This window comes from Vulpes vulpes, unplaced genomic scaffold (assembly GCF_048418805.1).
Source record: "Vulpes vulpes isolate BD-2025 unplaced genomic scaffold, VulVul3 Bu000000666, whole genome shotgun sequence".
Classification (NCBI taxonomy): Eukaryota; Metazoa; Chordata; class Mammalia; order Carnivora; family Canidae; genus Vulpes; species Vulpes vulpes.
Genome location: NW_027325671.1, coordinates 420,571 through 446,161, shown reverse-complemented (window position 1 = coordinate 446,161; position 25,591 = coordinate 420,571). Strand labels below are relative to the sequence as shown.

At 38.8% G+C, this 25,591-nt stretch overlaps 2 pseudogenes; both read right to left on the bottom strand.

The window, feature by feature from the left end:
• Positions 1–3,519: 3,519 nt before the first annotated feature.
• LOC140596470 (ubiquitin-conjugating enzyme E2 variant 1 pseudogene) lies at positions 3,520–5,388 on the bottom strand (annotated as a pseudogene).
• Positions 5,389–17,463: 12,075 nt separating this feature from the next.
• LOC140596460 (ubiquitin-conjugating enzyme E2 variant 1 pseudogene) lies at positions 17,464–18,419 on the bottom strand (annotated as a pseudogene).
• Positions 18,420–25,591: the final 7,172 nt, after the last annotated feature.

Below are 25,591 nucleotides of genomic sequence, written 5' to 3'. Positions count from 1 at the left end.
AAAGTTGCACTGGGGGCATGAGAAGTGGCCCATTATATACTTTCAAGATGGGAGGGGATTAGGGAGAGCGTAAGTCTCTAAAGAATTTTGGAAGCAAGGTTTCCAGAACCTTGAGGGGGCTGGCTAAAACTGAGAAAAGGTGATTTATTGTCATCTATTAAAACCTTAGTCATGAGGCCCTTCAGATGTGTATCGGTGGGCCATATGCTTGGGGGATGATTGCCAACATGTATCTTGGGAGGCCTAGAGATAAATTTTATAAAGGAATTTTTACGTGTTAAAGTAGACTTAACAGGATCCTGGGGGTCAGGCTAAGGTTGTCTTTTGCCTTTAGCAAAGTTTTAACATTGAAACAGTTGAGTCCCTGGAGGAATGTTGGTCTGCCTTTTTCATGGACTTGTCAGTGTGCTGTAGATGGTAAGGAAGTTTAATAATTTTTCTTCTGCCTTTGTTTCCCACATCATTCAAATTGGGATGAGTGTCTGTTTCAGTGAAGGTATTCCTGAAGAAGAGACATTAAATTAAAACTTGAAGAATGAACAGTTTTTAGGCAAATAAAAAGTAAAGAGTATGTGTGACAATCTGAAGGCGGGAATAATCAGAGCATGTTTAACAGAGTGAATGCCAGTGTAGCTAAATGACAATGAATGTAGTTGAGATGTCTTGAAAGGAGTTTAGAGAGGTAGGTAGCAACTAGATTATACAGGATGATGAAGGTTGTGTATTGAATTTCTTTAATGTAAGCCTTTACTCACACTCTATTAGCTGAAATGATTTTTTTCTTAGCTCCTCTGTGCTAATTCTTCTCATCCTCCCAAGTTCCACTACCTGGAACCTAATCATGATGGCTAAAATTTATGAAGTCTTTGTCATTTGTCAACTGCAATAGAAAATGCTTCAAGGACAGCACCTATTTATTTCCTAACTTTGTTATACATAGTGACTCTGTCATCCTCCTTTTCGAGATGTGATATGTGGAGAGATTGCATAAATTGTCCAGGATTATATGTGGCAGATCACATTACAAAGTCAGGCTGTCTGATCTAAAGATTGTTTAACCACTAAGCACTCTTGGCTCTTTTAAAAGAAATTTAATTCTATTCACTGTGTTCTAACTCTTGACAATGCAACTGATATTCTGGGGTTCTTAGTCTTTAAGGTACTTTATTGGTATATATGATCCTAGTGCCACCCACAACTTGGCATTAATTTCTGCCACTGAGACATTATGAAAATAACACGCAGGAGCGCCTGAGTGGCTCAGTTGGTTAAGCATCTGACTTTGGCTCATGTTTTGATCTCAAGGTCTGGGTATTGAGCCACACATCGGGATCCCTGCTCAGTGGGAGTCTGCTTGTCCCTCTCCCTTTGCCTCTCCCACTGCTCCCACTCTCTCTAAAATAAATAAATTCTTAAAAAAGAAAAGATTCCCCAGTGACGCCTGGGTGGCTCAGCAGATGACCATTTGCCTTTGGCTCAGTGCATGATCCCCAGCCCTGGGATCGAATCCCACATTGGGCTCCTTGCGAGGTGTCTGCTTCTCCCTCTGCCTGTGTCTCTACCTCTCTCTCTCTCGTGAATAACTAAAATATATTTTTTAAAAAAAGGTAAAGAAAAGATTCTTTGGAAAAGAATACTCAAACCAACCAACTTTGCCTACGATGGAGCTAGATCCACAGAAGGCTTCCAATTAATATTTTGGAGTAGATGCCTCAGTGACCAAATTTCAGATTAATTTGTGGTTTGGCCTTGATATGACCATTCAGAGGCACAGTCTCCCTGAATCATTTTATTTTATTTTTTTTAATTTATTTTTTTTTATTTTTTATTTTTTATTTATGATAGTCACAGAGAGATAGAGAGAGAGGCAGAGACACAGGCAGAGGGAGAAGCAGGCTCCATGCACCGGGAGCCCGACGTGAGATTCGATCCCTGGTCTCCAGGATCGCGCCCTGGGCCAAAGGCAGGCGCCAAACCGCTGTGCCACCCAGGGATCCCTCCCTGAATCATTTTAAACCAGGCTGGGACACAAAGAAGATAGCCATTGTTTCTTCCAAAGGTTGTGAAATCCAGTTTTGCCCCAAGAACCCTTCAGCACCTCCTAGTGAAGGAAACAGAGGCCTGAGAATGAGGCTCTTCATTTCAAACAATATTCAATGAGCTCAATTTTCCACCTATAAAATGTAATACATTTAGGAATCAATGGAACTCAGAATTCTAATAACCTGGATCTTTCTGGCATAACAAAATGCACAGTATTAATGACAATTAATTATATATCCATTTAAGAATTGGGATAATACTATTGAGTCCAAGCTTGCCTGTGTGGTGTGTGAGTGTGTATTATGTAGTATATATATAATACATTTTCATATTAGTATATATATATAGCACAGTGTTATGTTAGTTTCATTTTATATATGCATAATAAGGCAAAATTAAATAAATATAAATATATAAATGCAAAATTATCAGTGCCCTAGTTGGGGTACCAGTTTCAAAGGAGAATCTATTGTGTATGTTAACCATTTCTTAAAAGAGCTCTTGCAAATTAAAATCATATTTATTAAAGTAATAGAAATGATTTAACCATGAGTTAATATCTGGAGACTTTTGAATTGAGATTTCTCTCCAATTCTTGAAATGGCTTACAAGCAAGGGAGCTTAATTAACAGGGACACATGGCATAAATTTTCCTGTCTGCTATCATTGGTATTCTGTGAACATAAGGAGGAAAATCCATAGTTTGTTCAAAATCACAGTTTTCTGAACTAAAATGGTGGTAGTTTATATCAGGTGAGGAATAGTTAAGATGTTTTAACATTCTATGTCCCAAGAATAGTTCTTCCATTAAATATAAATGTTCTTAGAACTAGGTTTATCCATTGATACATCATTAAATTTAGTTGCTTTATTTTTTAAATGCATATTTGTGGTTGATATTCTGGGTCTATTGAATTTATTTCACCTTTTTTATTAGAATATTTACTTGCTCACTTTCCCTCTTAAAATTCCCATAATGAACATTCTTTAAATATCAGGGTAATAATATCATAATCTTCTTACATGAAGAAAAATAAAAAACACTTTGCTATAAGAACTTATTAAGAAAAGGTTGTAAGAATTTGTGATAGCATTTATTAGTAACACAATATATAAATATATATAGAGAGAATACACTATAGAAAGGTTCTTATTTTTTATTTGTATATATGTATATTTAGAAATGTTTACCACAATAAGTTTAGCTAACATCCGTCTTCTTACACAGTTGCAATCTTTTTTCTTATGCTGAGAATTTTTAACAGATATCTTTGCAATTTTCTTTTTTTTTTTTTTTTTTTTTTTTTTTTTTTACTGTTATGTTCAACTTTACTTACAGGATGTTAAATCCTTAGAACTAAGGTATCCCCCAGAAAAAGATGAATGGAAACATCGATTGCTTTTCAGACTTGATAGTTGCTGCTTCAAAAGGTGGTTTTATACAAACACTAAATTAAAAAAAAAAAATCTTTAGAACACAATGAATCGCTTTTATTTCGGTATGCATCCACATCTCAGCATTTAGTGGTCCTGAACAGAAAAGTGGAAAAACGCAGCAATTTGCCAGGAAGTCAAGCCCGCCAATTTCGGGGATCTGCTGTGCACACTGAGTTCTTTCTCGATCCCTGCTGAGGACCATGAGACGCAGCAGCACCAAAACCAAAGTATGCACCGAATCCAAGGTTCTTTTCGTTCCAGTTGTCAGATTCCAAACTAGACTCAAATGGATTGTAAGATGACCACATGAGAACCCTGTTTAAAACTTCTTCAATTGTTAAAGCAAAAGCAATTACAGGAAAAGAAAACAATTCATTCAGAGGGATCGTGTGTGCTTACAAGTGTCTTCTGTGGCCTTTCTCCAAGTTTTACCACCAAGCACTTTGAGAGCTGGCAGGTCTGAATACCCCTGGTGACTGTTCTTTTCACTTTATCAAAACCTGAGCTAAAAAACGGCATCAGCTGATGATGACAGCAGAGGGTGGCAGGGCTGAGGACCCAATATTCATTCCCAGGCTGGTGGAGAGTGAGTAAATGTGGTTCCAAACTAAACGAGGGAAGTCAGAGACTCTTTCCAACCTTACCTGATGGCTTCTGGCCAAAGCAAGGAAGTATTGGGTTGTGATGGTGCAAAAAGGGACTTGAGGAGGAAGGAAAAAGCAGCACCCCTCGATTAAGGTGGGGGAGAAGATATGGGGAAAGCCCTGAATTCCTCACCAAAGGCCAATTTCAGAGGGGAGCAGAGGGGGTTACAATCTATGCTTCGGCCGAGGGTGGTCATGGGAAGTGGAGAAAGGATGATGGCTTGGAGGGGGGAGGGCATCATTTAAGACTTAAAAAAAAAAAAACCAGGGGTGCAGCTGGAGCACCCCTGCACACCCAACAGTAGTCCCACAGGCTGCGACCTGAAACCTTCACGCCTATTCTAGCAAGCCACCCCAAGCTGGAGGGCTGTTGCAGGGACAGAGGGGTGAGTGGGTGGAGGGAGGGAGGGAGGCAGCAGGAGGAGAAGGGGAGAAGGCAGAGACCCCAGGCCATGTAATCAGCAGCAAGGTGATTGTGTGATGTGTCTTTTCACAGTTGAGTTAGATGTGCCCCACCGGTTATGATGGGAATCAATTTAAATATACTTTCTTGATCCCAGAAGTTCAACTATGTGGACAGTGGTTACACTTGACAGGATGATTTGTTATAGCACAACTTATATATTTCAAATGGACAAAAAATTAGTATCGTTTACAGTATCTTAAGATAAATTGCCTTTGAATGGGAGCTTCCTTTCCAGTACTTTTGAGGTCTACAAGACGTATCTAGAAAATGTACTACTGTGGAAAATGACTGCTTAAATCGAATGGGGGGGGAGGGGGGGCCTGTGGTTTCTCTTTTTGATTAATTGCTGTAACACTGTCCTTCGGGTGGCTGAGGGAGTTTCATGTTTTCTTTAGACATCATTAGGCGCCGGAGCTCTTGCAGGACAACTTTGATGCTATATGAATTCTGCCATTTTGCTAGCACGGATATGGCTCTTGGGTCCACCACTCCATTAGAACTATTAACTCCATTCATATTAATTTTTGTTACAAATCTTACAAAGGGGGGTGCTTCTGGGTATTTAGGTCCACATTCTATTTTAAGGCTGTATATTCGGTTTTCATAAATTGTTCTTGGAGGCCCAATTATCATCCCTGTCCATCTTGTAAGTGTCATGTCTTCATCATCTTCTAGACCCCAGCTAACTGTGCCATCTCCTACTCCTTTCTGGCCTTCTTCCAGTTCTTCCAACAGTCGAAAATCGCGAGGGACTTTTACTCCCGAGCCCGTGGTGGCTGCCATCTTGTGTCGCTGTCGCTCGAAGGCCCTCTTTGCAATTTTCAATCATGTAATACCTTATTAACCAAAGTCATCATATTATGTGAATATACATTTCCTTATTTTATTTCAATTCCAGGATAGTTCACATAAAGTGTTATATTAGTTTCAAGTGTACAATACAGTGATTCAACAATTCTATGCATCACTCTTCATCACAAGTGTATTCCTTAATCCCCATCTGCTGTTTCCCCATTGCCCCAGCCACCTCCACTCTGGTAGCTATCAATTTGTCTATTTAGTTAAAAATCTGTTCCTTAGTTTCTGCCACTCTCTTTTTTTTTTTCCTTTGCTCATTTGTTTTGTTTCTTAAATTCCCCTGATGAGTGAAATCATGTGTTATCTATATGGTATTTGTCTTTGACTGACTTAATTCACTTACCATTTTTCTCTCTAGATCTATCCATATCATTGCAAAAAACATGATTTCATTCTTTTTTATGGGTGAATAATATTCCATTACACACAGTGTGTGCCCGTGCAAGCATGCACACACACTACTTTTTTATCTATTCATTATTAGTGGGCACTGGGCTGCTTTCATAGTTTGGCTATTGTAAATAATGCTCCCACACACATTGGGGTGCCTGTATCCCTTTGAATTAGTGTTTTTGTATTTTGAGGGGTAAAAATCCAGTAGAGTGATTACTGGATCATAGGGCAGTTCTATTTTAAAGTTTTGAGGAAACTCCTTACTGTTTTCCACAGTGGCTGCACCAGTTTGCATTCCCATGAACAGTACATGAGTGTTGCTTTTTCTCCACATCCTAACCAACACCTGTTGTTTCTTGTGTTTTTTATTTTTGCCATTCTGATAGGTATGGGGTGGAATCTCATTTTGGTTTTGATTTGCATTTCCCTGATGATCAGTGATGCTGAGCATCGTTTTATATGTCTGTTGACCATCTGGTGGTTTTCTTTGGAGAAATGTCCATTCAAGTGATTTGCCCATTTTTAATTGGATTATTCATTTTTGGGGTGTTGAGTTGTGAAAGTATATATTCTGAATACTAACCCTTTATTGGACATGTTATTTGCAAAATATCTTCTCACATTCAGTAGGTTACCTTTTAGTTTTGTTGATTGTTTCCTTTGCCGTGCACAAGCTTTTTATTTTGATGTAGTATCAATAGTTTATTTTTGATTTTGTTTCTCTTGCCTCAGGATACATATCTAGAAAAATGTTGTTACAGTCAATGTCAGAAACATTATTGCCTGTGCTCTCCTCTAGGATTTTGATGGTTTCAGGACTCACAATTAGGTCTTTAATCTATTTGGAGTTTACTTTTATGTATGGTAAAAGAGAGTGATGCAGTTTCATAGTTTTGCATGCTGCTGTCCAGTTTTCCCAACACCATTCCTTGAAGAGATAATTCTTTTTTACCATTTGATATTCTTTCCTACTCTGTCAAAGATTAATTGACCATATAATTGTGGTTTTATTTTTGGTCTTTCTATCCTATTAATCTATGTGTCTATTTTTGTGTGACTATCATATTGTTTTGATTATTATAGCTCTGCAATATAACCTGAAGCCTGGGATTGTGATGCCTTCAGCTTTTTTTTTCTTTTCTTTTTAAGATTTTATTTATTTATTCATGAGAGACACACAGAGAGAGGCAGAGACATAGGCAGAGGGAGAAGCAGGCGGTGAGCCTGATGTAGAACTCAATCCCAGGACCCAGGGATCAGGTCCTGGGTCAAAGTTAGATGTTCAACCACTGAGCCACCTAGGCATCCCAGCTTTGCTTTTCTTTTTTCAAAATTGCTCTGGCTATTAAGAGTCTTTTGTGATTCTATGTAAATTTTATGATGTTTTTGTTCTAGCTCTGTGAAAAATGCTGTTGGTGTTTTGATAGGCATTGCATTAACTATGTAGATTGTTTTGGGTAATATAGACATTTTTTTTTATTTTTTTTTTATTTTTTTTTTATTATTATTATTTTTTTTAATTAATTTTTATTGGTGTTCAATTTACCAACATACAGAAAAACACCCAGTGCTCATCCTGTCAAGTGTCCACCTCAGTGCCCGTCACCCATTCCCCTCCAACACCCGCCCTCCTCCCCCCTTCCACCACCCCTAGTTCGTTTCCCCGAGTTAGGAGTCTTTATGTTCTGTCTCCCTTCCTGATATTTCCCAACATTTCTTCTCCCTTCCTTTATATTCCCTTTCACTATTATTTATATTCCCCAAATGAATGAGAACATACACTGCTTGTCCTTCTCCGATTGACTTATTTCACTCAGCATAATACCCTCCAGTTCCATCCACGTTGAAGCAAATGGTGGGTATTTGTCGTTTCTAATCGCTGAGTAATATTCCATTGTATACATAAACCACATCTTCTTTATCCATTCATCTTTCGATGGACACCGAGGCTCCTTCCACAGTTTGGCTATTGTGGCCATTGCTGATAGAAACATCGGGGTGCAGGTGTCCCGACGTTTCGTTGCATCTGAATCTTTGGGGTAAATCCCCAACAGTGCAATTGCTGGGTCGTAGGGCAGGTCTATTTTTAACTCTTTGAGGAACCTCCACACAGTTTTCCAGAGTGGCTGCACCAGTTCACAGTCCCACCAACAGTGTAAGAGGGTTCCCTTTTCTCCGCATCCTCTCCAACATTTGTTGTTTCCTGCCTTGTTAATTTTCCCCATTCTCACTGGTGTGAGGTGGTATCTCATTGTGGTTTTGATTTGTATTTCCCTGATGGCAAGTGAAGCAGAGCACTTTCTCATGTGCATGTTGGCCATGTCCATGTCTTCCTCTGTGAGATTTCTCTTCATGTCTTTTGCCCATTTCATGATTGGATTGTTTGTTTCTTTGGTGTTGAGTTTAATAAGTTCTTTATAGATTTTGGAAACTAGCCCTTTATCTGATATGTCGTTTGCAAATATCCTCTCCCATTCTGTAGGTTGTCTTTTAGTTTTTTTGACTGTATCCTTTGCTGTGCAAAAGCTTCTTATCTTGATGAAGTCCCAATAGTTCATTTTTGCTTTGGTTTCTTTTGCCTTTGTGGATGTATCTTGCAAGAAGTTACTGTGGCCGAGTTCAAAAAGGGTGTTGCCTGTGTTCTCCTCTAGGATTTTGATGGACTCTTGTCTCACATTTAGATCTCTCATCCATTTTGAGTTTATCTTTGTGTATGGTGAAAGAGAGTGGTCCAGTTTCATTCTTCTGCATGTGGATGTCCAATTTTCCCAACACCATTTATTGAAGAGACTGTCTTTCTTCCAATGGATAGTCTTTCCTCCTTTATCGAATATTAGATGACCATACATTTCAGGGTCCACTTCTGGGTTCTCTATTCTGTTCCATTGATCTATGTGTCTATTTTTGTGCCAGTACCACACTGTCTTGATGACCACAGCTTTGTAGTACAACCTGAAATCTGGCATTGTGATGCCCCCAGCTATGGTTTTCTTTTTTAAAATTCCCCTGGCTATTCGGGGTCTTTTCTGATTCCACACAAATCTTAAAATAATTTGTTCTAACTCTCTGAAGAAAGTCCATGGTATTTTGATAGGGATTGCATTAAACGTGTAAATTGCCCTGGGTAACATTGACATTTTCACAATATTAATTCTGCCAATCCATGAGCATGGAATATTTTTCCATCTCTTTGTGTCTTCCTCAATTTCTTTCAGAAGTGTTCTATAGTTTTTAGGGTATAGATCCTTCACCTCCTTGGTAAGGTTTATTCCTAGGTATCTTATGCTTTTGGGTGCAATTGTAAATGGGATTGACTCCTTAATTTCTCTTTCTTCAGTCTCATTGTTAGTGTATAGAAATGCCATTGATTTCTGGGCATTGATTTTGTATCCTGCCACGCTACCAAATTGCTGTATGAGTTCTAGCAATCTTGGGGTGGAGGCTTTTGGGTTTTCTATGTAGAGTATCATGTCATCGGCGAAGAGGGAGAGTTTGACTTCTTCTTTGCCAATTTGAATGCCTTTAATGTCTTTTTGTTGTCTGATTGCTGAGGCGAGGACTTCCAGAACTATGTTGAACAGCAGTGGTGAGAGTGGACATCCCTGTCTTGTTCCTGATCTTAGGGGAAAGGCTCCCAGTGCTTCCCCATTGAGAATGATATTTGCTGTGGGCTTTTCGTAAATGGCTTTTAAGATGTCGAGGAAAGTTCCCTCTATCCCAACACTCTGAAGTGTTTTGATCAGGAATGGATGCTGTATTTTGTCAAATGCTTTCTCTGCATCCAATGAGAGGATCATATGGTTCTTGGTTTTTCTCTTGCTGATATGATGAATCACATTGATGGTTTTACGAGTGTTGAACCAGCCTTGTGTCCCAGGGATAAATCCTACTTGGTCATGGTGAATAATTTTCTTAATGTGTTGTTGGATCCTATTGGCTAGTATCTTGTTGAGAATTTTTGCATCCATGTTCATCAGGGATATTGGTCTGTAATTCTCCTTTTTGGTGGGGTCTTTGTCTGGTTTCGGAATTAAGGTGATGCTGGCCTCATAGAACGAATTTGGCAGTACTCCATCTCTTTCTATCTTTCCAAACAGCTTTAGTAGAATAGGTATGATTTCTTCTTTAAACGTTTGATAGAATTCCCCTGGGAAGCCATCTGGCCCTGGAGTCTTGTGTCTCGGGAGGTTTTTGATGACTGCTTCAATTTCCTCCCTGGTTATTGGCCTGTTCAGGTTTTCTATTTCTTCCTGCTCCAGTTTTGGTAGTTTGTGGCTTTCCAGGAATGCATCCATTTCTTCTAGATTTCCTAATTTATTGGCATACAGCTGTTCATAATATGTTTTTAGAATCGTTTGTATTTCCTTGGTGTTGGTAGTGATCTCTCCTTTCTCATTCATGATTTTATTAATTTGAGTCTTCTCTCTCTTCTTTTTAATAAGGTTGGCTAATGGTTTATCTATCTTATTAATTCTTTCAAAGAACCAACTCCTGGTTCTGTTGATCTGTTCCACAGTTCTTTTGGTCTCGATATCATTGAGTTCTGCTCGAATTTTAATTAACTGTCTTCTTCTGCTGGGGGTGGGGTCCATTTGTTGTTTTTTCTCTAGTTCCTTTATGTGTAAGGTGAGCTTTTGAATTTGAGTTCTTTCCAGTTTTTGAATGGATGCTTGTATTGCGATGTATTTCCCCCTCAGGACTGCTTTTGCTGCGTCCCAAAGATTTTGAACGGTTGTATCTTCATTCTCATTAGTTTCCATGAATCTTCTCAATTCTTCCTTAATTTCCTGGTTGACCTTTTCATCTTTTAGCAGGATGGTCCTTAACCTCCATGTGTTTGTGGTCCTTCCAAACTTCTTGTTGTGATTAAGTTCTAATTTCAAGGCATTATGGTCTGAGAATATACAGGGGACTATCCCGATCTTTTGGTATCGGTTCAGACCCGATTTGTGACCCAGTATGTGGTCTATTCTGGAGAAAGTTCCATGTGCACTTGAGAAGAATGTGTATTCAGTTGAGTTTGGATGTAAAGTTCTGTAGATATCTGTGAAATCCATCTGGTCCAGTGTATCATTTAAAGCTCTCGTTTCTTTGGATATGTTGTGCTTAGAAGACCTATCTAGTATAGAAAGAGCTAGATTGAAATCACCAAGTATAAGTGTATTATTATCAAAGTATTTCTTGAGTTTGGTTATTAATTGGTTTAAATATTTGGCAGCTCCCACATTTGGGGCATATATATTGAGAATTGTTAAGTCTTCTTGTTGGATAGATCCTTTGAGTATGAGATAGTGTCCCTCTTCATCTCTCACTATAGTCTTCAGGGTAAATTTTAATTTATCTGATATAAGGATGGCTACCCCTGCTTTCTTTTGAGGACCATTTGAATGGTAAATGGTTCTCCAACCTTTTATTTTCAGGTTGTAGGTGTCCTTCTGTCTAAAATGAGTCTCTTGTAGACAGCAAATAGATGGGTCCTGCTTTTTAATCCAGTCTGAAACCCTGCGCCTTTTGATGGGGTCATTAAGCCCATTCACGTTCAGAGTTACTATTGATAGATATGAGTTTAGTGTCATCATATCTATTCAGTCCTTGTTTTTGTGGATTGTTCCACTGAACTTCTTCTTAAAGGGGAATTTTAAGAGTCCCCCTTAAAATTTCTTGCAGAGCTGGTTTGGAGGTTACATATTCTTTTAGTTCCTGCCTGTCTTGGAAGCTCTTTATCTCTCCTTCCATTTTGAATGACAGCCTTGCTGGATAGAGTATTCTTGGTTGCATGTTCTTTTCATTTAGGACCCTGAATATATCCTGCCAGCCCTTTCTGGCCTGCCAGGTCTCTGTGGAGAGGTCTGCTGTTACCCTAATATTCCTCCCCATAAAAGTCAGGGACTTTTTTTCTCTTGCTGCTTTAAGGATCTTCTCCTTATCTTTGGAATTTGCAAGCTTCACTATTAAATGTCGAGGTGTTGATCGGGTTTTGTTGATTTTAGGGGGGGATCTCTCTATTTCCTGGATCTGAATGCCTCTTTCCCTTCCCAGATTCGGAAAGTTTTCAGCTAGGATTTGTTCAAATACATATTCTGGCCCTCTGTCCCTTTCGGCGCCCTCGGGAACCCCAATTAAACGTAGGTTTTTCTTCCTAAGGCTGTCATTTATTTCCCTTAATCTATCCTCATGGTCTTTTAATTGCCTGTCTCTTTTTTCCTCAGTTTCTGTTTTGGGTAATATAGACATTTTAATAATATTTGTTCTTTCAATCCATGAGCATGGGATGTCTTTCCATTTCTTTGTGGTCTCTTCAATTTCTTTCATCAATATTTTATAGTTTTCAAAGTACAGGTCTTTCACTTCTTTGGTTAGGGTTATTCCTGGGTAAGTTACCATTCTGGTGCAATCGTAAATGGCATTTTTTACTAATTTCTCTTCTGCTTCATCATTAGTGCATGGAAATGTAACATATTTCCACCCATTGATTTTGTAGACTCCAACTTTACTGAATTTGTGTATTAGTTCTAGTAGTTTTTGGTGGAGTTTTTCAGGTTTTCTATGTATAGTCTCGTGTCATTGGCAAAGAGAGGGAGTTTTTCTTCTTCCTTACCAATTTTGATGCCTTGCTTTTCTTTTTGTTGTCTCATTGCTGTGCCTGGGACTTCCAGTACTATGTTAAATAACTGTGGTGAGAGTGGACATCTTTGTCTTTTTCCTGACCTCAGGGGGAAAGCTCTCAGTTTTTCCCAGTTGAGATGATTTATGCTGTAGGTTTTTCATATATGGCCTTTATTATGTTGAGGTGTGTTCCATCTAAACCGACTTGGTTAAGGGCTTTTATCATAACTAGTTGTTTCACTTTGTCAAATACTTCATGTCTCATGAAATGATCCTATGGTTTCTATCCTTTTTCATATTGATGTGACATATCATGTTGATTGATTTGTGAATATTTGAACCACCCTTTCAGCCTGGGAATAAATCCTACCTGATCATGTTGAATGATTTTTTAAATGTGTTTCTGGATTCTGTTAGTATTTTGTTGAAGACTTTTACATCTATATTCATCAGAGATATTGTCCTGTAGTTCTTTTTTTCTGTGTGTCTTTATCTGGTTTTAGTATCAGGATGATAGTGGCCTCATGGAATGAATTTGGAAGTTTTCTTTTTCTGTTTTTTTGGGGATAGTTTTAGAAGAATAGATAATTAACTCTTTAAAAGTTTGATAGAATTCGCCTGTGAAGCTGTTTGGTCCTGGACTTTTGTTCGTTGGGAGATTTTTGATTACAGATTCCATCTCCCTGCTGGTAATTGACCCATTCAAAATTTCTATTTCTTCCTGCTTTGGTAGGTTTTGTTTCTAGGCATTCATCTATGTCTTCTAGGTTGTCAAATTTGTTGGCATACAGTTTTTCATAATATTCTCTTACAGTTGTTTTCATTTTTGTGGTGTTGGTGGTTATTTCTCCTATTTGTGATTTTGTTTATTTGAGGCCTTCCCCCCTCAATGAGTCTGGCAAGACTCATTAATTTTGTTGATCTTTTTGGAGAACCAGCTCCTGGTTTCATCAATCTGTTCTATTGTTTCTTGGTTTCTATATCCTTTGTTTCTGCTCTAATGTCTATTATTTCCTTCCTCCTACTGGTTTTGGGGTTTCTCTTATTCTTTTTCTAGCTCATTTAGGTGTAAGGTTAGATTGTTTACTTGAGAATGTTCTTGCTTCTTGAGGTAGCTATCAGCTGTCACCTTGGGAATGCTTTTGCTGCATCCCAAATGTTTTGGACCATTGTGTTTCATTTTCATTTGTTTCCATGTCCTTTTGAATTATTTGTTTGGTTTCTTGGTTGACCCATTCATTGTTTGGTAGCATGTTCTTTAACATAGAGTATTTGTGGTTTTTCTAATTTTTTTCTTGTAGTTGACTTCTGGTTTCATAGTTTAAGGTCAGAAAAGATGCATGGTATGACTTTGATTTTTTTGAACTTGTTGAAGGTTTATTTATGGCCTACTCTCCGATCTGTTCTGGAGAATGTTCTGTGTGTACTTGAAAAGAATGTATACTCTGCTGTTTCAGTATGGAATGATCCAGTGTGTCATTCAAACTCACTATTTCCTTATTGATTTTCTGTTTGGATTATCTGTCCATTGATGTACGTACACTGTTAAAGTCTCCCACTATTTTGTATCACTATCAGTTAGTTCCTTTATGTTTGTTATTACTGTTTTATGTATGTGGGTGTTTCCATATTGGGTGCATTCATATTTATAATTATTATATCTTCTTATTGGAATGTCCCCTTTATTATTATATAGTGTTCTTCTTGATCCCTTTTTACACACTCTATTTTATTTATTTTTTTTTTTAAAGATTTTATTTATTTATTCATGATAGTCAGAGAGAGAGAGAGAGAGAGAGAGGCAGAGACACAGGCAGAGGGAGAAGCAGGCTCCATGCACCGGGAGCCTGACGTGGGATTCGATCCCGGGTCTCCAGGATCGCGCCCTGGGCCAAAGGCAGGCGCCAAACCGCTGCGCCACCCAGGGATCCCACACACTCTATTTTAAAGTCTATTTTGTCCAATATAAATATTGTTACTCTAGCTTTCTTTGGACATCTTTTCACATGGTAGATATTTCTCTATCCCCTCACTTTTAATCTGCAGGTGTCGTTAGATCTGAAATGAGTCTCTTTTAGGTATCATATGGATGAGTCTTATTTTTTATCCACTTTGTCACCCTATGTCTGTTTTTTCATTCTTTGTCTTTTGATTAGGGTGTTTCATCCATTTACTTTCCAAGTAATTATTGATAGACGTGTATTTATTTGCCATTTTGTTATTTGTCTGTGGTCGTTTCTGTTTGTAGTTTTTCTCTGATCCTTTCCTCTCTTTCTCTCTTTCATGGGTTGCTCTTTCTTTAGTGATATATTCAGATTTCTTACTCTTTTAATTTTTTTTTGATTTGTGGTTGCCATTTGGTTTATATATGACATCCTGCATATAACAGTCTTTATTAAGCTGATTGTTGCTTAATTTTGAACTCATTTTTACTCCGATCCACATTTCAGATAGTTGGTATCATATTTTACATCCTTTTATCTTGTGCTTTTATTTGTATTTTTACATAACAGTTTTGCTTTCTTTTTCTTTCGAGCTTCTGTTTTTCTTAGTCTTACTTACAGTTTTGTTTTTCACTCACAGAGTCCCCCATAACATTTCGTGGAGGACTAGTTTAATGGTTATGCATTCTTTTAATTTTTATTTGTCTGGAAAACTCTTTATCTCTCCTTCTATTGTGAATGACAGTTTTGCCAGTAAGACTATTCCTGGCTGCAGATTTTTCCCTTTCAGCGCTTTGGCTATATCAGGCCACTTTCTTCTGGCCTACCAGGTTTCTGATGAAATATCAGCTGATGGCCTCATAGGGTTTCCTTTATATGCAACTGTCTTCTTTTCTCTTGCAACCTTTAACATTCTTTATCACTTTTATTTCCACTTTAGTTACTGTGTCTTGGTGTGGACATCCTTACATTGAATTTGTTGGGGATCTCTGTACCTCCTGAATCTGTATCTCTGTTTCCTTCCCCAGCTTTGGAAAGTTTCCAGCAGTTATTTCTTCAAACACATTTTCTGCCTCCCTTTCTCTCTCTTCTTCTGGAATCCCTATAAAATGGATGTTAATACACTTGATGGAGTCACTAAGTTCTCTACATCTATTCTCATTATGCAGTATTTGTTTGTTGCTCACGTGGTCAGCTTGATGCTTTGCATTACTTTATCATCCAGGTCACTGATACATTTCTCCATTTCCTGTATCCTACTATTTATTTCATCTAATGTATTTTTAGTTTCATTTATGGAGTTCTTCATCTTTGATATGTTATTTTTTATCTCTTTCTCAAGGGTCCCATGGATGCTGTCTATGGTTTTCTGAAGTCTAGTGAGTATCTTTATCATCATTGCTTTAAATTTTCTATATGGCATATTAATTCTGTTTTGCTTAGATCTCCTGCTGTGATTTTGTCCTGTTCTTTCATGTGGGTCATATTTCTTTGTATCCTCATTTTTCTACCTCTCTGTGTCTCTTTCTCTGTGTGAGGAAAGTCAGTTATATCTTCTGCTCTTGAAAGTAGTGGCTTTATGAAGAAGAGGTCCTGCAGTGCCCTGCAGTCCAGTGTCTTCTGTTCACCTGAAACTGGCACTTTAGCGGAGTCTTCTATGTTGTTTTCTTGCATCCTTGTGCTGTATCTTAGTCATTTTTCCTTTCAGTCCAGAGGTCTTTACTGATTCTCTGCCTGTTGTGAGCTATGCTTGCTCTCTGTGATGTTAGTGAGACACAGGTAGGCCAGTTCAGGGGGGGCATGACTGAAGAATTGCAGGGAGTGAGTTGGTAGTGTTAGCAAAATTGTAGTGAGCACTAGTCTTATGTGAGATCCCCCCACCCCCGTAGGCCAGTGGTCACTCAGGGCACAGCACACTGTGGTGGTAGTGGTGGCTGAGGATGCCCTGTCTGTATACAAGGTGAATGGGCAAGATGCCTGTGTGGGATTAGCAAAGTTTGCTCTGAGCCACTATTTCTGGCTTGGAGATCTGAAGTGTGGTGGCTGAAGTGTGGTACCAAGCACTGGGGTGGTGATTGGGCAGGGTGCACACAGTATTAACAAAATTTGCCCAGAGTCGAAGGTTGAAGCCAGAAGGCTTGGAGTGGGTGCATCTTCAGGAGAATTCGTGGGTGCGGTACACTGCTAGTAGGTTAGGTAGCAACTGTCTGTGCTGCAGCACCTCCTGCAGGTGGCTCTGTGTTTATGTTGGTTGGAGGAGGAGCAAAATGGCGCCTACCAATTCCTTTGTTCTTGGAGAAGTCCTCCAATACACTCTGAAATGAGTATAAACAGATCTCCCTCCCCTTTGCCCCTGGTTTGTGCAAACTGTTGCTTATATGTTGTTTGTCTGTGGCTTGTTCTCTCTTTAAGGGTAGGAACTCATTATTACTTGTCTTCCCAGCTTTCTCAGTCCTGAGTCAGCTAATTTTTAAAGAACCAGGCCCCCTGGTTATACAAACTCAAAGATTTGGCCCCTCTGGTTTTCAAAGCCAGACATTACGGGGATTCATTTTCCCCTGGTAGGCTCCCTGGCATTTTCCCTTTTCAGTGCCCACAGGTCCCTCCCTCCTGCAGGCAGCTCCTGATCACCATTTCTACCCTTCCTAACCTCTCCAATGTGGCTTCTCTACACTAGTTGAGAAGTTTGTTATGCCAGTCTTAGCATCACTCTCTGGTTCATTTACTCAGCTAGTTGTAAACATGGGATGAGGTGAGCTTAGAGTCCTCCTACTCAACTGTCTTCCCAAGCCTTTTCCTCTCATGTATTCTTTCTTGGAAAGTTGCATTTATATATAACTTTTCTAAATCTAGCTTACTTTCTTATTTCTTCTGTCCTCCCTGTGTTGTACTTTTTCCCCTCTATCTATAGAAACAATGTCAAGGCATGTTCTCAGGTGCCTGTTCATTAACAGCTCTGCAGGTGATGCTCCTAGAGAGGTCTTATGTGTTGTGATGTTCTCACACAAACTATGTTAAGTTTTGATCAGTGATTATGAGTTTTTTTTTAATTTTTATTTCTTTACGATAGTCCCACAGGCTGCGACCTGAAACCTTCACGCCTATTCTAGCAAGCCACCCCAAGCTGGAGGGCTGTTGCAGGGACAGAGGGGTGAGTGGGTGGAGGGAGGGAGGGAGGCAGCAGGAGGAGAAGGGGAGAAGGCAGAGACCCCAGGCCATGTAATCAGCAGCAAGGTGATTGTGTGATGTGTCTTTTCACAGTTGAGTTAGATGTGCCCCACCGGTTATGATGGGAATCAATTTAAATATACTTTCTTGATCCCAGAAGTTCAACTATGTGGACAGTGGTTACACTTGACAGGATGATTTGTTATAGCACAACTTATATATTTCAAATGGACAAAAAATTAGTATCGTTTACAGTATCTTAAGATAAATTGCCTTTGAATGGGAGCTTCCTTTCCAGTACTTTTGAGGTCTACAAGACGTATCTAGAAAATGTACTACTGTGGAAAATGACTGCTTAAATCGAATGGGGGGGGAGGGGGGGCCTGTGGTTTCTCTTTTTGATTAATTGCTGTAACACTGTCCTTCGGGTGGCTGAGGGAGTTTCATGTTTTCTTTAGACATCATTAGGCGCCGGAGCTCTTGCAGGACAACTTTGATGCTATATGAATTCTGCCATTTTGCTAGCACGGATATGGCTCTTGGGTCCACCACTCCATTAGAACTATTAACTCCATTCATATTAATTTTTGTTACAAATCTTACAAAGGGGGGTGCTTCTGGGTATTTAGGTCCACATTCTATTTTAAGGCTGTATATTCGGTTTTCATAAATTGTTCTTGGAGGCCCAATTATCATCCCTGTCCATCTTGTAAGTGTCATGTCTTCATCATCTTCTAGACCCCAGCTAACTGTGCCATCTCCTACTCCTTTCTGGCCTTCTTCCAGTTCTTCCAACAGTCGAAAATCGCGAGGGACTTTTACTCCCGAGCCCGTGGTGGCTGCCATCTTGTGTCGCTGTCGCTCGAAGGCCCTCTTTGCAATTTTCAATCATGTAATACCTTATTAACCAAAGTCATCATATTATGTGAATATACATTTCCTTATTTTATTTCAATTCCAGGATAGTTCACATAAAGTGTTATATTAGTTTCAAGTGTACAATACAGTGATTCAACAATTCTATGCATCACTCTTCATCACAAGTGTATTCCTTAATCCCCATCTGCTGTTTCCCCATTGCCCCAGCCACCTCCACTCTGGTAGCTATCAATTTGTCTATTTAGTTAAAAATCTGTTCCTTAGTTTCTGCCACTCTCTTTTTTTTTTTCCTTTGCTCATTTGTTTTGTTTCTTAAATTCCCCTGATGAGTGAAATCATGTGTTATCTATATGGTATTTGTCTTTGACTGACTTAATTCACTTACCATTTTTCTCTCTAGATCTATCCATATCATTGCAAAAAACATGATTTCATTCTTTTTTATGGGTGAATAATATTCCATTACACACAGTGTGTGCCCGTGCAAGCATGCACACACACTACTTTTTTATCTATTCATTATTAGTGGGCACTGGGCTGCTTTCATAGTTTGGCTATTGTAAATAATGCTCCCACACACATTGGGGTGCCTGTATCCCTTTGAATTAGTGTTTTTGTATTTTGAGGGGTAAAAATCCAGTAGAGTGATTACTGGATCATAGGGCAGTTCTATTTTAAAGTTTTGAGGAAACTCCTTACTGTTTTCCACAGTGGCTGCACCAGTTTGCATTCCCATGAACAGTACATGAGTGTTGCTTTTTCTCCACATCCTAACCAACACCTGTTGTTTCTTGTGTTTTTTATTTTTGCCATTCTGATAGGTATGGGGTGGAATCTCATTTTGGTTTTGATTTGCATTTCCCTGATGATCAGTGATGCTGAGCATCGTTTTATATGTCTGTTGACCATCTGGTGGTTTTCTTTGGAGAAATGTCCATTCAAGTGATTTGCCCATTTTTAATTGGATTATTCATTTTTGGGGTGTTGAGTTGTGAAAGTATATATTCTGAATACTAACCCTTTATTGGACATGTTATTTGCAAAATATCTTCTCACATTCAGTAGGTTACCTTTTAGTTTTGTTGATTGTTTCCTTTGCCGTGCATAAGCTTTTTATTTTGATGTAGTATCAATAGTTTATTTTTGATTTTGTTTCTCTTGCCTCAGGATACATATCTAGAAAAATGTTGTTACAGCCAATGTCAGAAACATTATTGCCTGTGCTCTCCTCTAGGATTTTGATGGTTTCAGGACTCACAATTAGGTCTTTAATCTATTTGGAGTTTACTTTTATGTATGGTAAAAGAGAGTGATGCAGTTTCATAGTTTTGCATGCTGCTGTCCAGTTTTCCCAACACCATTCCTTGAAGAGATAATTCTTTTTTACCATTTGATATTCTTTCCTACTCTGTCAAAGATTAATTGACCATATAATTGTGGTTTTATTTTTGGTCTTTCTATCCTATTAATCTATGTGTCTATTTTTGTGTGACTATCATATTGTTTTGATTATTATAGCTCTGCAATATAACCTGAAGCCTGGGATTGTGATGCCTTCAGCTTTTTTTTCTTTTCTTTTTAAGATTTTATTTATTTATTCATGAGAGACACACAGAGAGAGGCAGAGACATAGGCAGAGGGAGAAGCAGGCGGTGAGCCTGATGTAGAACTCAATCCCAGGACCCAGGGATCAGGTCCTGGGTCAAAGTTAGATGTTCAACCACTGAGCCACCTAGGCATCCCAGCTTTGCTTTTCTTTTTTCAAAATTGCTCTGGCTATTAAGAGTCTTTTGTGATTCTATGTAAATTTTATGATGTTTTTGTTCTAGCTCTGTGAAAAATGCTGTTGGTGTTTTGATAGGCATTGCATTAACTATGTAGATTGTTTTGGGTAATATAGACATTTTTTTTTTATTTTTTTTTTATTTTTTTTTTATTATTATTATTTTTTTTAATTAATTTTTATTGGTGTTCAATTTACCAACATACAGAAAAACACCCAGTGCTCATCCTGTCAAGTGTCCACCTCAGTGCCCGTCACCCATTCCCCTCCAACACCCGCCCTCCTCCCCCCTTCCACCACCCCTAGTTCGTTTCCCCGAGTTAGGAGTCTTTATGTTCTGTCTCCCTTCCTGATATTTCCCAACATTTCTTCTCCCTTCCTTTATATTCCCTTTCACTATTATTTATATTCCCCAAATGAATGAGAACATACACTGCTTGTCCTTCTCCGATTGACTTATTTCACTCAGCATAATACCCTCCAGTTCCATCCACGTTGAAGCAAATGGTGGGTATTTGTCGTTTCTAATCGCTGAGTAATATTCCATTGTATACATAAACCACATCTTCTTTATCCATTCATCTTTCGATGGACACCGAGGCTCCTTCCACAGTTTGGCTATTGTGGCCATTGCTGATAGAAACATCGGGGTGCAGGTGTCCCGACGTTTCGTTGCATCTGAATCTTTGGGGTAAATCCCCAACAGTGCAATTGCTGGGTCGTAGGGCAGGTCTATTTTTAACTCTTTGAGGAACCTCCACACAGTTTTCCAGAGTGGCTGCACCAGTTCACAGTCCCACCAACAGTGTAAGAGGGTTCCCTTTTCTCCGCATCCTCTCCAACATTTGTTGTTTCCTGCCTTGTTAATTTTCCCCATTCTCACTGGTGTGAGGTGGTATCTCATTGTGGTTTTGATTTGTATTTCCCTGATGGCAAGTGAAGCAGAGCACTTTCTCATGTGCATGTTGGCCATGTCCATGTCTTCCTCTGTGAGATTTCTCTTCATGTCTTTTGCCCATTTCATGATTGGATTGTTTGTTTCTTTGGTGTTGAGTTTAATAAGTTCTTTATAGATTTTGGAAACTAGCCCTTTATCTGATATGTCGTTTGCAAATATCCTCTCCCATTCTGTAGGTTGTCTTTTAGTTTTTTTGACTGTATCCTTTGCTGTGCAAAAGCTTCTTATCTTGATGAAGTCCCAATAGTTCATTTTTGCTTTGGTTTCTTTTGCCTTTGTGGATGTATCTTGCAAGAAGTTACTGTGGCCGAGTTCAAAAAGGGTGTTGCCTGTGTTCTCCTCTAGGATTTTGATGGACTCTTGTCTCACATTTAGATCTCTCATCCATTTTGAGTTTATCTTTGTGTATGGTGAAAGAGAGTGGTCCAGTTTCATTCTTCTGCATGTGGATGTCCAATTTTCCCAACACCATTTATTGAAGAGACTGTCTTTCTTCCAATGGATAGTCTTTCCTCCTTTATCGAATATTAGATGACCATACATTTCAGGGTCCACTTCTGGGTTCTCTATTCTGTTCCATTGATCTATGTGTCTATTTTTGTGCCAGTACCACACTGTCTTGATGACCACAGCTTTGTAGTACAACCTGAAATCTGGCATTGTGATGCCCCCAGCTATGGTTTTCTTTTTTAAAATTCCCCTGGCTATTCGGGGTCTTTTCTGATTCCACACAAATCTTAAAATAATTTGTTCTAACTCTCTGAAGAAAGTCCATGGTATTTTGATAGGGATTGCATTAAACGTGTAAATTGCCCTGGGTAACATTGACATTTTCACAATATTAATTCTGCCAATCCATGAGCATGGAATATTTTTCCATCTCTTTGTGTCTTCCTCAATTTCTTTCAGAAGTGTTCTATAGTTTTTAGGGTATAGATCCTTCACCTCCTTGGTAAGGTTTATTCCTAGGTATCTTATGCTTTTGGGTGCAATTGTAAATGGGATTGACTCCTTAATTTCTCTTTCTTCAGTCTCATTGTTAGTGTATAGAAATGCCATTGATTTCTGGGCATTGATTTTGTATCCTGCCACGCTACCAAATTGCTGTATGAGTTCTAGCAATCTTGGGGTGGAGGCTTTTGGGTTTTCTATGTAGAGTATCATGTCATCGGCGAAGAGGGAGAGTTTGACTTCTTCTTTGCCAATTTGAATGCCTTTAATGTCTTTTTGTTGTCTGATTGCTGAGGCGAGGACTTCCAGAACTATGTTGAACAGCAGTGGTGAGAGTGGACATCCCTGTCTTGTTCCTGATCTTAGGGGAAAGGCTCCCAGTGCTTCCCCATTGAGAATGATATTTGCTGTGGGCTTTTCGTAAATGGCTTTTAAGATGTCGAGGAAAGTTCCCTCTATCCCAACACTCTGAAGTGTTTTGATCAGGAATGGATGCTGTATTTTGTCAAATGCTTTCTCTGCATCCAATGAGAGGATCATATGGTTCTTGGTTTTTCTCTTGCTGATATGATGAATCACATTGATGGTTTTACGAGTGTTGAACCAGCCTTGTGTCCCAGGGATAAATCCTACTTGGTCATGGTGAATAATTTTCTTAATGTGTTGTTGGATCCTATTGGCTAGTATCTTGTTGAGAATTTTTGCATCCATGTTCATCAGGGATATTGGTCTGTAATTCTCCTTTTTGGTGGGGTCTTTGTCTGGTTTCGGAATTAAGGTGATGCTGGCCTCATAGAACGAATTTGGCAGTACTCCATCTCTTTCTATCTTTCCAAACAGCTTTAGTAGAATAGGTATGATTTCTTCTTTAAACGTTTGATAGAATTCCCCTGGGAAGCCATCTGGCCCTGGAGTCTTGTGTCTCGGGAGGTTTTTGATGACTGCTTCAATTTCCTCCCTGGTTATTGGCCTGTTCAGGTTTTCTATTTCTTCCTGCTCCAGTTTTGGTAGTTTGTGGCTTTCCAGGAATGCATCCATTTCTTCTAGATTTCCTAATTTATTGGCATACAGCTGTTCATAATATGTTTTTAGAATCGTTTGTATTTCCTTGGTGTTGGTAGTGATCTCTCCTTTCTCATTCATGATTTTATTAATTTGAGTCTTCTCTCTCTTCTTTTTAATAAGGTTGGCTAATGGTTTATCTATCTTATTAATTCTTTCAAAGAACCAACTCCTGGTTCTGTTGATCTGTTCCACAGTTCTTTTGGTCTCGATATCATTTAGTTCTGCTCGAATTTTAATTAACTGTCTTCTTCTGCTGGGGGTGGGGTCCATTTGTTGCTTTTTCTCTAGTTCCTTTATGTGTAAGGTGAGCTTTTGAATTTGAGTTCTTTCCAGTTTTTGAATGGATGCTTGTATTGCGATGTATTTCCCCCTCAGGACTGCTTTTGCTGCGTCCCAAAGATTTTGAACGGTTGTATCTTCATTCTCATTAGTTTCCATGAATCTTCTCAATTCTTCCTTAATTTCCTGGTTGACCTTTTCATCTTTTAGCAGGATGGTCCTTAACCTCCATGTGTTTGTGGTCCTTCCAAACTTCTTGTTGTGATTAAGTTCTAATTTCAAGGCATTATGGTCTGAGAATATACAGGGGACTATCCCGATCTTTTGGTATCGGTTCAGACCCGATTTGTGACCCAGTATGTGGTCTATTCTGGAGAAAGTTCCATGTGCACTTGAGAAGAATGTGTATTCAGTTGAGTTTGGATGTAAAGTTCTGTAGATATCTGTGAAATCCATCTGGTCCAGTGTATCATTTAAAGCTCTCGTTTCTTTGGATATGTTGTGCTTAGAAGACCTATCTAGTATAGAAAGAGCTAGATTGAAATCACCAAGTATAAGTGTATTATTATCAAAGTATTTCTTGAGTTTGGTTATTAATTGGTTTAAATATTTGGCAGCTCCCACATTTGGGGCATATATATTGAGAATTGTTAAGTCTTCTTGTTGGATAGATCCTTTGAGTATGAGATAGTGTCCCTCTTCATCTCTCACTATAGTCTTCAGGGTAAATTTTAATTTATCTGATATAAGGATGGCTACCCCTGCTTTCTTTTGAGGACCATTTGAATGGTAAATGGTTCTCCAACCTTTTATTTTCAGGTTGTAGGTGTCCTTCTGTCTAAAATGAGTCTCTTGTAGACAGCAAATAGATGGGTCCTGCTTTTTAATCCAGTCTGAAACCCTGCGCCTTTTGATGGGGTCATTAAGCCCATTCACGTTCAGAGTTACTATTGATAGATATGAGTTTAGTGTCATCATATCTATTCAGTCCTTGTTTTTGTGGATTGTTCCACTGAACTTCTTCTTAAAGGGGAATTTTAAGAGTCCCCCTTAAAATTTCTTGCAGAGCTGGTTTGGAGGTTACATATTCTTTTAGTTCCTGCCTGTCTTGGAAGCTCTTTATCTCTCCTTCCATTTTGAATGACAGCCTTGCTGGATAGAGTATTCTTGGTTGCATGTTCTTTTCATTTAGGACCCTGAATATATCCTGCCAGCCCTTTCTGGCCTGCCAGGTCTCTGTGGAGAGGTCTGCTGTTACCCTAATATTCCTCCCCATAAAAGTCAGGGACTTTTTTTCTCTTGCTGCTTTAAGGATCTTCTCCTTATCTTTGGAATTTGCAAGCTTCACTATTAAATGTCGAGGTGTTGATCGGGTTTTGTTGATTTTAGGGGGGGATCTCTCTATTTCCTGGATCTGAATGCCTCTTTCCCTTCCCAGATTCGGAAAGTTTTCAGCTAGGATTTGTTCAAATACATATTCTGGCCCTCTGTCCCTTTCGGCGCCCTCGGGAACCCCAATTAAACGTAGGTTTTTCTTCCTAAGGCTGTCATTTATTTCCCTTAATCTATCCTCATGGTCTTTTAATTGCCTGTCTCTTTTTTCCTCAGTTTCTGTTTTGGGTAATATAGACATTTTAATAATATTTGTTCTTTCAATCCATGAGCATGGGATGTCTTTCCATTTCTTTGTGGTCTCTTCAATTTCTTTCATCAATATTTTATAGTTTTCAAAGTACAGGTCTTTCACTTCTTTGGTTAGGGTTATTCCTGGGTAAGTTACCATTCTGGTGCAATCGTAAATGGCATTTTTTACTAATTTCTCTTCTGCTTCATCATTAGTGCATGGAAATGTAACATATTTCCACCCATTGATTTTGTAGACTCCAACTTTACTGAATTTGTGTATTAGTTCTAGTAGTTTTTGGTGGAGTTTTTCAGGTTTTCTATGTATAGTCTCGTGTCATTGGCAAAGAGAGGGAGTTTTTCTTCTTCCTTACCAATTTTGATGCCTTGCTTTTCTTTTTGTTGTCTCATTGCTGTGCCTGGGACTTCCAGTACTATGTTAAATAACTGTGGTGAGAGTGGACATCTTTGTCTTTTTCCTGACCTCAGGGGGAA